Here is a 12,612-nt window from a genome sequence, read left to right on the forward strand (position 1 = left end):
ATCTCTGTGTGGAGTTTGCATGTTTGCGTCCAAAATACTTTTTTTTGTTTATTATTTTATTATTAGTTTATTATTTAGTTTTATTACTTATTATTTATTTAAGTTTTATTTCACTGAACCCAGAAACGTGTTTAAAAAAAACAGACACAAAGAAATACATAAATAAATACAGATTTAAAGCATCCCCCATGCACCTTTTATGAAATATTTACCACGACATTGAATAAAAATAGTGCAAATTATGTGAAAATATGCAAATTAAACGGATGATTACATATTTGTCTGGATTGTAGAGTAATACTACTGTAGACCGTATAGCACATTAAACTTAATTTCTATAGTAACTGCATTAACAAACATGGACCTGTTTTGCTATCAGTAAATATACGAGTGACAATGAGCAGCACTTCAGGGTACTCCATGTAAGGTATGATATGTACATTATCTTTAACACGACCTCCTGTGATCATTCATCTTCATCCATATGTTGCACGGGTATGGATGCTTTATAAAAAAAGACAGAGAGTAGCTTTTAATGCATGTTTTTTTTTTTTCATTTCCCACCACTGTTGTGCCATAGCTATGGAAACGCCTTAACCATTTCATGTATGTGTAGGTGGAGTGCCCGGCTCGTCCTTTTCATTGTTGAGAACATACACATAGAAAATACATGTATGTATTAGTATGCTACGCTATACGACGACCTTTCTTTTTCATGGAGGAGAATCTATTTTTTTAATACAAAATAAGAAAATCCTGTTTGAGTACAATTGTCACTCAAACTAGAGCAAACACTACTACTATTTTTGCACAGCTAATGAGTTCCCTACCAAGTCTCCAGGGACAGGTTAATTGCTGCTTTCCCTTGGTCCAGGAGGGTTTGGACTTGTGTTTTATTCAAGAAAACAATTGCTTGTATTCTTTGCCAAATGCAGTGTCTATGTGAGGCCTCCACTTGGCTGCACGATAAGAACACCCTTAACACGCGTGGATTTATTTTTAATTCTTGGCTTCTCAAATTACAGATAATCCTGGGTATGACTTTCCAGGAAGGGTTAGCTTCTCGCTTCTGTTTTTATTTGACTAACTCCACTCTAAATGAATATCTTGTGCTAACATTCATTCCAATCATTTATATATAAGGGAGCTATTTCTAGCGCCGTGGTTTACTTAAGTGACTTTCCTGTAGCTGCTGTGGGATCAATACCCACTCTGTGCGTCAGATAGATATACGTATTAGTGGCACATGATGTGGTATGATTTGGATCAGGAGTTCCTTTCCGCAGATGGATTGACACATGATGTGATGTGGTATACTTTGGATCATGAGCTGTCCTTTGCTTAGGCTCCCTAAGTGGGCTACACGTTAATAAAAATTCAAAGCAATTAGCGCCTTCCACTCACAATTACGAGTGCACCTGAACCCTAATGGCATAAGGAGAGCAGAAAGGAGACAAAGCATGAAATTGTTCATTGTTCTGTGTCCATTATATGAACAAATAACTCAGTTTGCTTATTTTGTGCATTATGATTTCATTGATTGGTGTATGGGCTGCACGGCGGTTGAGTGGTTAGCGCGCAGACCTCACAGCTAGGAGACCCGAGTTCAATCCCACCTCTGTGTGGAGTTTGCATGTTCTCCCCGTGCATGCGTGGGTTTTCTCCGGGTACTCCGGTTTCCTCCCACATTCCAAAAACATGCTAGGTTAATTGGCGACTCCAAATTGTCCATAGGTATGAATGTGAGTGTGAATGGTTGTTTGTCTATATGTGCCCTGTGATTGGCTGGCGACCAGTCCAGGGTGCGGGTACCCCGCCTCTCGCCCGAAGACAGCTGGGATAGGCTCCAGCACCCCCACGACCCTCGTGAGGATAAGCGGTAGAAAATGAATGAATGATTCCACCAAAAATGAGGCTTTATTTTTGCTTATCCTTATCGTGATTGTTATTTTCACTTTGGTATTAAATTAATGTGCAGACTTAAAGGGGAACTGCACTGATTTTTGGAATTTTGGCCATCATTCACAATCCTTCTATGAAACATGAACACAATTCTTTCCCTTTTCTGTGCATTATAACGCCAGAAAACGACTTAATATGAGCTAGCAAACAATGCACATATTACGACTACAAAGCCAGCTTAAAAAAAACTCTTAAAAACAGCATTTTCTTGTTTGCTATACATGCTGTGATCATGCAAGAACAAGTACATGATGATAACTTGTAATACGAAAAGTATTTTGACGATTTAAAACAATACCGAAACTTCTTTTCTCGACACATTGATTTAACATTATAGCCCAGGAGCTTAAGCTACTTCCGTCGATAACAAGTACAGATACATTGACAACACTTACAATGTCCGCTCTTTTTTGGATGGCTGTGTCTTCCAGCACAAGGCGTGTTCTCCACTCCTCAGGTTATAAAAAAAAAATACTGACAACAAACGAGCATTTTGTTGAGTCTTTGTAGCGAAATTGAGAGCGAGGTATCCACTCTTCCGTCTGTGAGTGACGCTAACACGAACCACTAGCGAGGCATCGTGTTGTTTCGTGTTAGCTGCTACAATAATAATATTTCTGTCGCTAGGTTAATATACAAGTCGGTTATGTAAATTGAACAGTGGTGGCTTTTTTTTAGGGGGTTTTGTGTGGGCTTTAGTGTCTAAATCCGTATTTCCCAATGACGTCCATTGTTAGCTAGCTCATATTAATTTTCTCATGCTAGAATTCACAGAAAAGGGAAAGAAATACGTGTTTCACATATGGATTGATGGGCAAAATGTCACGATTGGGCTTCACCCTCTCGTGACAGCTCGTTTAGTTCCTTCTTTGCCTCTGTTCCTAGTTCATACCCTTATTTTGTACTATTTCCTGTGTTGGCTGTCCTGTGTTCCGTCACTTCCCCTTTACAGTTCCCCTTTAAACCATAGCCATAGTGAGTGGACAAAAAATGGATTGGTCTGTTATGGCTTATATACGGTAACTTTTGGCTTCACCATGAAGAAACTAACAAGCATGATTCAGTAACCGATCCCTCGAGGTTGTGGTCAGTGCTCTGCTGTACTTCAGCAACCCCCACCCCGCACCCCACACACAGACTCTAAAGTTCAGCGTCTGTGTGGGAAATAACAGTACCATCTGGAGAGATGAGATCCCATAGCTGGGAGGAGGGCGCTATGTCTGGCCAAGGGAGGCCAGCGAGGCAGGGAGAGGATGCTGGATGTACTGTATATGAGCGGTAACAACGGCGGTAGGATGGAATAGAAGCTGATGAGGTTCCAGGTTTTTTGGCCTTCCCTCCTCATGATTTGGACAGAAATAAAGCTATACAGATTAAAAAAAAGTGGTGGAAGTTTGCAGTTGAAATCCTCCATATTTGTTTTGTTTAGCTGAAACAATTGTGTGTAAGGGAATGTCATTTTAAAATCTTAAGAATTATGATGTTTTCAAGGTTATTGTGTCCAATCTTTGGTTGTGCCATATAGTTAAAATATTAATATTCAAGTGAAAGTCAAAGAGAAGACAGCTTTAATTGCGCAGTACAACTTATTAGTCCATGTTAGACTAGCCTGTAGAATGTATATACATTTTCCCTATTTTGTTATATTTGTCTCTATATTGAATTCTGTTTATAGAATTTAATATGATTTTGGAGAAAAAATACTATTTTTTTGCCTGATTGTCACAATTAAATGTTTCAGATCATCAAACAAATTCAATGACAACACAACTGAAAATGCAGTTTTTAAATGAAACTTTTTATTATGTGTGAAAAAGTCATCTCCCCCTTCACCTGTGATGGAGATCTACCAGTCTGGAGGTTATAAAGGTTATAAAGCCATTTCTAAAGCTTTGGGACTCCAGCAAACCACAGTGAGAGCCATTATCCACAAATAGCAAAAACATGGAACAATGGTGAATCTTCCGAAGAGTGGCCGACCAACCAAAATGACCCCAAGAGTACAGCGACGACTCATCCAAGAGGGGTCACAAAAGACCCCACAACAACATCCAAAGAACTACAGGCCTCACTTGCTTCAGTTAACGTCAGTTTTCATGAATCAACCATTAGAAGACACTGGACAAAAATGACCAATGCTGAACAAAAAGAAGATTAAGGCTCGTCTCAATTTTGCCAAAAAGATCTTGGTCTGAGCAGACAAAAGTTCAACTTTTTCAAGTTCAACAGTAAAATATGGTGGTGGTAGTGTGATGGTCTGGGGATGTTTTGCTGCTTCCGGACCTGGAAGACTTGCTGTGATAAATGGAACCATGAATTCTACCAAAAAAAAACCCTGAAGGAGAATGTCCAGCCATCTGTTGGTGACCTCAAACTGAAACCATCTTAGGTTCTGCAGCAGGACAATGATCCAAAACACACCAGCAAGTCCACAAAATGAAGACTTTGGATTGGCCTAGTCAAAGTCCTGACCTAAATCCTATTGAGATGCTGTGGCATGACCTTAAAAAGGCGCTTCATGCTGGAAAAGCCTCCATTGTGACTGAATGACAACAATTCTGCAAAGATGAGTGGGCCAAGATGAGTCGGTCACAACGCAGGGCCATGTCGGTTTGGATTTTTGTTCTCAATTAAAACAACATTTTGTGTTAAATCATGTTGTCATTTATTTAATATGTAAATTTGTTTGATGATCTGAGTATGCCAAAAAATAAGAAATAAAAAAATAAATAAAATAATAAAATAAGGAAAAAGCGGTAGAAAATGAATGAATGAATGAATAATGAATGGTTATGATGATTTTTAAAAAAATAATAAAATAATAAAATAATAAAATAATAAAATAATAAAATAATAAAATAATAAAATAATAAAATAATAAAATAATAAAATAATAAAATAATAAAATAATAAAATAATAAAATAATAAAATAATAAAATGATAAAATAATTCATTCATAACATTCATTCATTTTCTACCGCTTTTCCTCACGAGGGTCGCGGGGGGTGCTGGAGCCTATCCCAGCTGTCTTCGGGCGAGAGGCGGGGTACACCCTGGACTGGTCGCCAGCCACTCACAGGGCACATATAGACAAACAACCATTCACACTCACATTCATACCTATGGACAATTTGGAGTGGCCAATTAACCTAGCATGTTTTTGGAATGTGGGAGGAAACCGGAGTACCCGGAGAAAACCCACACAAAAACGGGGAGATAATAATAAAATAATAAAATAATAAAATAATAAAATAATAAAATAATAAAATAATAAAATAATAAAATAATAAAATAATAAAATAATAAAATAATAAAATAATAAAATAATAAAATAATAAAATAATAAAATAAATAAATAAATAAATACGAAATCAAGACTGGGCAAACACTTTCACACCACAATATGTCACCCATATTTTTGTTAAAAGACCAATTGTCTTCTTAAATAAGCAAAAGACCATCATGATAACTTATTTCCCAAAAATGTGACTAATGGACATCAACCAACAAGGAAACAGACCCAGATTTAGGTGTGAGCTCTGGCTGGCACATTTCAAATCGTCTTTTTCTTCTGATTGATATCCACTATAGTGCAGTTCAGACTGCATTCAGCCAGTGTTGATAATGATGAATGTACTGGACGGATGCTGCTGCTCCATTCCATGGGTCACTTGCTGCTCACGCGGGCACCGTCACACATCTTGTGTGTCAGCAAGCGTGACACGGGGAGGCGACACAAGCCTCCGTCAAGTCGCTGAGCCCTAATGGCTGCTTGCGTAGGTGTGGAGCCAATCCCTCATCCTCCGCTCCTCGGAGTGGAGCAGTGAGGCCTCATTAACCAATCAAGGAGCAGAAGTGTGTGGGTGTTGGAACAGGAGAACGAGTGCTGTGCCGAGTCCTGATGGGGAGTCCCAAACAATAAACATCTTACACGGAGACAGCCTGAGCAGCAGAGACTTGAAGAGTCCTTCTTCTTTGCTCTGGTGGCCACCATTGTGCACCATTCTCTACCTCTATAGTATGTACACTGATGTACACCATTGCTTATAATAATAATAATTATTATTATTATAATAATAATGAATGGTTGTTTGTCTGCCCTGTGATTGGCTGGCAACCAGTCCAGGGTGTACTCCGCCTCTCGCCCAAAGACAGCTGGGATAGGCTCCAGCACCCCCCACGACCCTCGTGAGGAAAAGCGGTAGAAAATGAATGACTGAATGAATAATGAATGGTTGTTTGTCTATATGTGCCCTGTGATTGGCTGGCAACCAGTCCAGGGTGTACCCCGCCTCTCACCCGAAGACAGCTGGGATAGGCTCCAGCACCCCCCACGACCCTTGTGAGGAAAAGCGGTAGAAAATGAATGCATAATGAATGGTTGTTTGTCCATATGTGGCCTGTGATTGGCTGGCAACCATTCCAGGGTGTACCCCGCCTCTCGCCCGAAGACAGCTGGGATAGGCTCCAGCACCCCGCGACCCTTGTGAGGAGAAGCGGTAGAAAATGAATGAATGAATGAATGGTTGTTTGTCTATATGTGCCCTGTGATTGGCTGGCAACCAGTCCAGGATGTACCCCAACTGTCACCCGAAGACAGCTGGGATAGGCTCCAGCACCCCCGTGACCCTTGTGAGGAAAAAGCGGTAGAAAATGAATGACTGAATGAATAATGAATGGTTGTTTGTCTATATGTGCCCTGTGATTGGCTGGCAACCAGTCCAGGGTGTACCCCGCCTCTCGCCCGAAGACAGCTGGGATAGGCTCCAGCACCCCCCCAACTCTTGTGAGGAAAAAGCGGTAGAAAATGAATGAATGAATATTTAGAAGGTCCTAAACAGGTTTTCTATAGTTACAGTTTGATGGATGCATGGTCTGCTTATTACAGAGCTAAACGGGCGTATGAGCTCAAACAGCGTGAGATTATCCCTCCCAACAAAAAATGCACACTAGCACTCAACAGCACAGCGCTAACAACATTATTAAACCTCAGCTTTTATGCATTTATGCACAGCATCAACATTTATGAACAGGGATGTGAGGTGAAATGATGGATGGAAAATACATGTCTGTTTGTGTAGTGTTGGAGAAATGCATACATATAAAGCTCAGTCTCTATGGTGTGTTCAAGGACCGTCGAACCGTGAGTCAATGCATCTATGTATCCTTTCATTCTTTAGTAACAGTTCTGATTCTTTCGATCATGACCTATTCCTTTCCGTGGATGGATTGACAGATTACACAACCCCCCCACCCACCCCCCATTGAAAATTACCGAGGCACCTAAAGGGGCCGTTTACCTTTTTGTAATCATGTCAACAGCTCTTCAACAGCTATTTTAAAGTGTGATTTGTATCAGCTGATGCATTTACTGACTATGGAGCCACAGTGGGGGCTCACTCCTAATTGGAGGGACCCCCTGGCTCTCACTACAGTCCACATCAAAGTGTCCTTGACCTACAAATTGAAGCCCTGACTGCCCCTGATGACCAGAATCTTCAATTTATCAGTGATAGCTGTTCTCCAGCCGCACCGGTGACTTGTCAAATGATATTTAAGGACGATACAGCCTGTGCCCAAAAGGGGTTTTATATATGTCACTTAACGGCCCTGAAGATGGAATGATACAAGACTTTCTTCCCTCGTATGTAAGCATTAAGGGATCGCCCCTGGTCTGAGAGCTCTTATTTAAGAGGATGAAGAGGACAGGAAATGATAGAGAACATGAAGGAAGGGTTTGCATATATTGTAGTGGGCCTCTCTTGCATATTGTCATGTCTTATTGTATTATTCAGACACAGTTCACATCTGCTTGCTGCTAACAGCTACTTGACTGAATACATCCTGTTTTTCAATCAGTATCAAGTGTTTGCTGAACGTATATTTGCATCACATCATAGTATATTTGCATCCGTCATGGTTAAACATGACAAATGAAATGAAACCGGAGTACCCGGAGAAAACCCACGCATGCACGAGGAGAACATGCAAACTCCACACAGAGATGGCCGAGGGTGGAATTGAACCCTGGTCTGTTAGCTGTGAGGTCTGTGCGCTAACCACTCAACCGCCGTGCCGCCCGTAAAATAAATTACCCGCAAAAAATGCGATTTATACTCCAGTGCGACTTATGTATGTTTTTTTTTTACCTAATTATGCATTTTTGGTCTTGTGCGACTTATACTCGGGAGCGACTTATAGTCCAGAAAATACGGTATATTGTTATGGCTGCACGGCGGACGAGTGGGTAGCGCGCAGGCCACACAGCTTGTTTGATTCCACCCTCTGCCATCTCTGTGTGGAGTTTGCATGTTCTCCCCGTGCATGGTACCATGATCCCCCCCTGGACCATGGTCTTGGTAACGATGCTGGAGTTTCAGTTTCACTCATCACTGAATGTTTGCAGAGCATTTGATGAAATGTCTTCCTCTGAGTCCCACATGATCGACGGCATATTTGTTAGCTCACAAGTTAGCGCAAGGGAAGTTACGACAGCACGTCATACTATACTAACAAGAGCGCTTGATTTGCTTAACCTAACCCACCGTTGTATAATTGTTGTTACTTTTATATGTATGGAAGCTTTAGATCAGGGGTCTCAAACACGCGGCCCGCGGGCCAAATGTGGCCCGCAGGACACTAGTTTGAGGCCCCCGCCTTGATATGAAAGTTTAATGTTAGTGCGGCCCGCGCAAGTTTGATATGGATGCTGTATGGTATCATGTACCCAGAAAAAAATATTACATTTGATTAATGTTCATGTTAACGGTTAAATAACTGTTAATAGTTATCCTCCCTATCCGTGTGGAAGTGGTAAGTTTTTGGCTATTTAAGTTTAAAGGAAATAACTTGAAGGCTACCGTTTAGGTCGCTAGCTCTCTAGTTTGCGAGTTAGCATGTGTCTCAAGACCCTGCAGTTGCGCAATATGTTGTAAATAAAAAGAGAATAAATGTGACTATAGTCGTGTTTTGTCATGTCTACAGGGCTCTAATAATGCTTTGTTAATTTTAATCTGAAAAAAATAATTTGTCTACCCACCAACTATATGTGGTTTCTTAAGTTTTTATTATTTGCCGTTTTATTATTATTATTATATTTATTTATTTATTTATTACTGATTGATTGAATTTCTTATTTTCTGATTTTCTTGATTTGTTTATTTATTTTTCATCTTATTTTGTGTAGAAAAATAAGTAAGTAAGATATTTGAGAACAGTGGAATGTTTATCAGAGCTTTTATTGTAGAAAATTGAAACCAAAGCAAAGTTTATTAATTGCTTAATTGTTTATAAAATGCGTTTTTTGTTTTTTGTTTTTTTTTAAAACCTGATGCAGCCCAGTCTCGCCCAGACCCTAGCTCCAGTGGCTTTAGATGAAATAAAAATATCTGATATTCTGTAGTAGATGTGTACGTTTTGAAATGTATCCAAACAACGGTGTTACGTGTGAGTGTGCCCCCCCCCCCCCCACCCTTTCTGCCTTGCAGGAGCCTGCAGGCTTAATAGCCCAGAAACGTCTATGTTTTCTATGCATATGCACACATCCCCTCTCCGCTAGCTCTCCAAAAGCGTGTAAGTGACTCAGAGCTTCTCACGCATGCTGTCCTGCCTTGTCACAAAATTTGTCATATCAACAGCGTCATGTTTCTCTTCTTATTTTTGCATCTTTCTCATCAACTGTAAATTCTCGCCAGATAAGTCAGCATGGAGTGCCAAGGTTACCATAGTAACGGTGCCTGTGTACCCCAGGCGAGCATTTCCCTTTTGGCAAAAAAAAACAAACAAAAAAAAAGCATTAACACCCTTTTTTTTTTTTAATCCAAAGGATTCTTAAATGATACGCCGCTGTAGGATATTGGCATCTTCATTTCTACTGTTGTTTGAATGTAGCCTGCACCATGGAGCGTAAATCCACAAGGAGATCCTGCAACCTTCCAACCCCTTTCTGTGCAGCAGTGACCGCCACAAGTGCAATATTTCATTTTAGCAGACTGTCTGAGCAGATCATGTCAGCGTGTTGTTCTTGCATAACACAATGTCATGTGGTGACATTAAAAAGAGGTCTTTTTGGGAGGCATTACTCAGCCTCGGGAGTGGGTCGTTAATTGTCGGGGAGCTGCCGCCGTGTTTTTGCTGAGACACAATGCTGTGTGTAATAAGATGACACATGGCTCTTTCCCTCTTAACCTTCTTTTCTGACAAATAACGCAAAACAGTATTTGAAGACAAAAGAGAAAATAATACCACAAGTTCTGTTCTGTTGTCTTTGCAAGATTCATTCCTTTAGGGTGCGTTCATGCTTGTCATGTTTGCTTCGGTGTGAACGCCATTATCCAAACCTCAACAAAAACATAAATGCAACACTTTTGTTCTGTTTTTGCACCCATTTTTGCCGTGTTGAACTAAAAGATGTAACACAAAAGTCCTGTTTCTCTGAAGTGAGCGCTTCTCCTTTGGCGAGATAATCCATCATCCTAACAGGTGTGATATACCACAAAGCTGATTGAGACATTAGCCGTGTATACATGGACCCAAATATTCCGCTTGCATTTGGTTTATTTGCTCAAACGGAAAGAATTTAACCTCATTCCGAAAGAAATTGCCAATCCCAATGAATATATAATTGGATTCACAGGGGTGGAATATTCCTTTCCCCCATCCGATTGAGGTATCTCCTACCCGCTCAAATGGAAAGTTGTCAGGGTGCATTCGTCTTTGTCGTGTTTGTATTCTTCTGTTGTTTATTAGCGGTTGGCAAGCCACTTTCCGTGTGCATTAGCGCCATCTTTGGAACAGAATCTAAACCCTTCTATACGCCATTCACAAGTACAGTTTGTCTTTAAAAAGAAAATACATATCTATATAAAACATGTCCCGAGTTTCATTCATTCATTCATTCATTTTCTATACTGCTTATCCTCACGGGGGTGAGAGGCAGGGTACACCCTGGACTGGTCGCCAGCCAATCACAGGGCACATATAGACAAACAACCATTCACACTCACATTCATACCTATGGACAATTTGGAGTCGCTAATTAACCTAGCATGTTTTTGGAATGTGAGAGGTACCCGGAGTACCCGAAGAAAACCCATGCATGCACGGGGAGAACATGCAAACTCCTCACAGAGATGGCCGAGGGTGGAATTGAACTTGGGTCTCCTAGCTGTGAGGCCTGCGTGCTAAACACTCATTTGCCGTGCAGCCCTGTCCTGAGTTTTGAATTGTCCTGAATTTTTGCTTTTCCTGTTCAGTTTTAAAAATGGAGGCGAGCAATCGGCACTGGACTGCTGCGGAAAGTTTGTTTTTGATCCAAACTAAATTTCAAGACTGGACGAACGAAAAACTGGCAACACGGAGTTATTCCGACAAGTGAAAGAAAAACTTGGGGAAGCCAGTATCACGTGATGTTGATGTTTATGCTTTACTGCACATGCCCCATTGACTATTCTGGTTGATTATAGCGGCGCATGTAGGCACGCGATTGGAATATTCCTTTCCATGTATACCATTGTTTTGGGAAAAGTCATTCGGAAAGAGGAAAAAGTGCACAGGTGTGCTTTATGCTGGCCATAATAAAAGGCCACTCCAAACAAACTGCACATATGTGTCAAGTATTGTACTTCAGTGATGTCCACCAAAGCTGTTAGCCATGAATTGAATGGTCATATGTATACATGCTATATATGCTTCTGTAGCAGGATGTATTTGTTTGATTGGTACATTTCTTATTTGTATTAATTTGTAATGATGTTTTGTATTTGCAAACCACATTGAGTTCAATCACTGGACATAAAACATGTTCGTACGTCATAGATCCCCATTTATCATGTGACGTACAAATGTGACTGTCACTGTTAGATTTCAAGGAGCGGTTGTTTTTCTACGTGTTCTTTGAGTAGTGTGACATTAATCTTAGCAGGCCTTTGTGTTGGTGGATGTCATCATCCGTAATAGACCCGGCTGAAAAGATAAAATATTACCAGCAGACCTTCATTTCAGCATCAGACATGTAACCCGTTCACTGGTCCACAGCTCTTGTCTACGCAGATCATGTGTTGTCATAACAACGCATAATATACTATAGGTTCAACTGACAGTGACGAGATCAATGAAGTAGCTGTGTGTGTGTGTGTGTGTGTGTGTGCATCACTTCGCTCTTTCCTTGGGGGGATTTCATCACGGCCCACCTCTCCAGCTGTGCTTAATGAATTCTGAGGTGATTACACCTGCGGCTATTTTGGTTTTAGAGATTTCAGTCTTGACCCACATAAAGTGAGGGCGCCTGGGACGTGGACTTGATGTGTAAAAGCATGTTCGATGGCTATAAGGCTTGAGGACCCAAGGACAGAAAGTAATGAGAGTATGTCAGTAATAATAGTTATAAGTAGAGGGCAGACCTCTGCCAAGGTGGTAGGATAGTTGTGGTCTGCAAAGAAGAGTGTAAAACTGCAAGAATATTCATTTTAAAAAATGTCCATCACTCACACTGCACTGGATTCATTTGTGATTGTCATCACTTCGTAACCCAACACTGTATGACTGCAACTGTGTGAGTGTTTCCAGTCGTTCTATAAGGACGTATTGCATCAATTATGGCACATCTACATTGTGCACCTGTAGTTATACTTGTGCATGAGCATTGACTT

The 12,612-nt window shown here is 40.6% G+C and overlaps 1 protein-coding gene across 1 annotated transcript in view; it reads left to right on the forward strand.

Annotated features, from left to right (window-relative positions):
• prkcab (protein kinase C, alpha, b) overlaps positions 1-12,612 on the forward strand; it is a 103,516-nt gene that overhangs the window by 2,136 nt on the left and 88,768 nt on the right.

The sequence above is a fragment of the Doryrhamphus excisus genome, chromosome 15, assembly GCF_030265055.1.
Source record: "Doryrhamphus excisus isolate RoL2022-K1 chromosome 15, RoL_Dexc_1.0, whole genome shotgun sequence".
Taxonomy (NCBI): Eukaryota; Metazoa; Chordata; class Actinopteri; order Syngnathiformes; family Syngnathidae; genus Doryrhamphus; species Doryrhamphus excisus.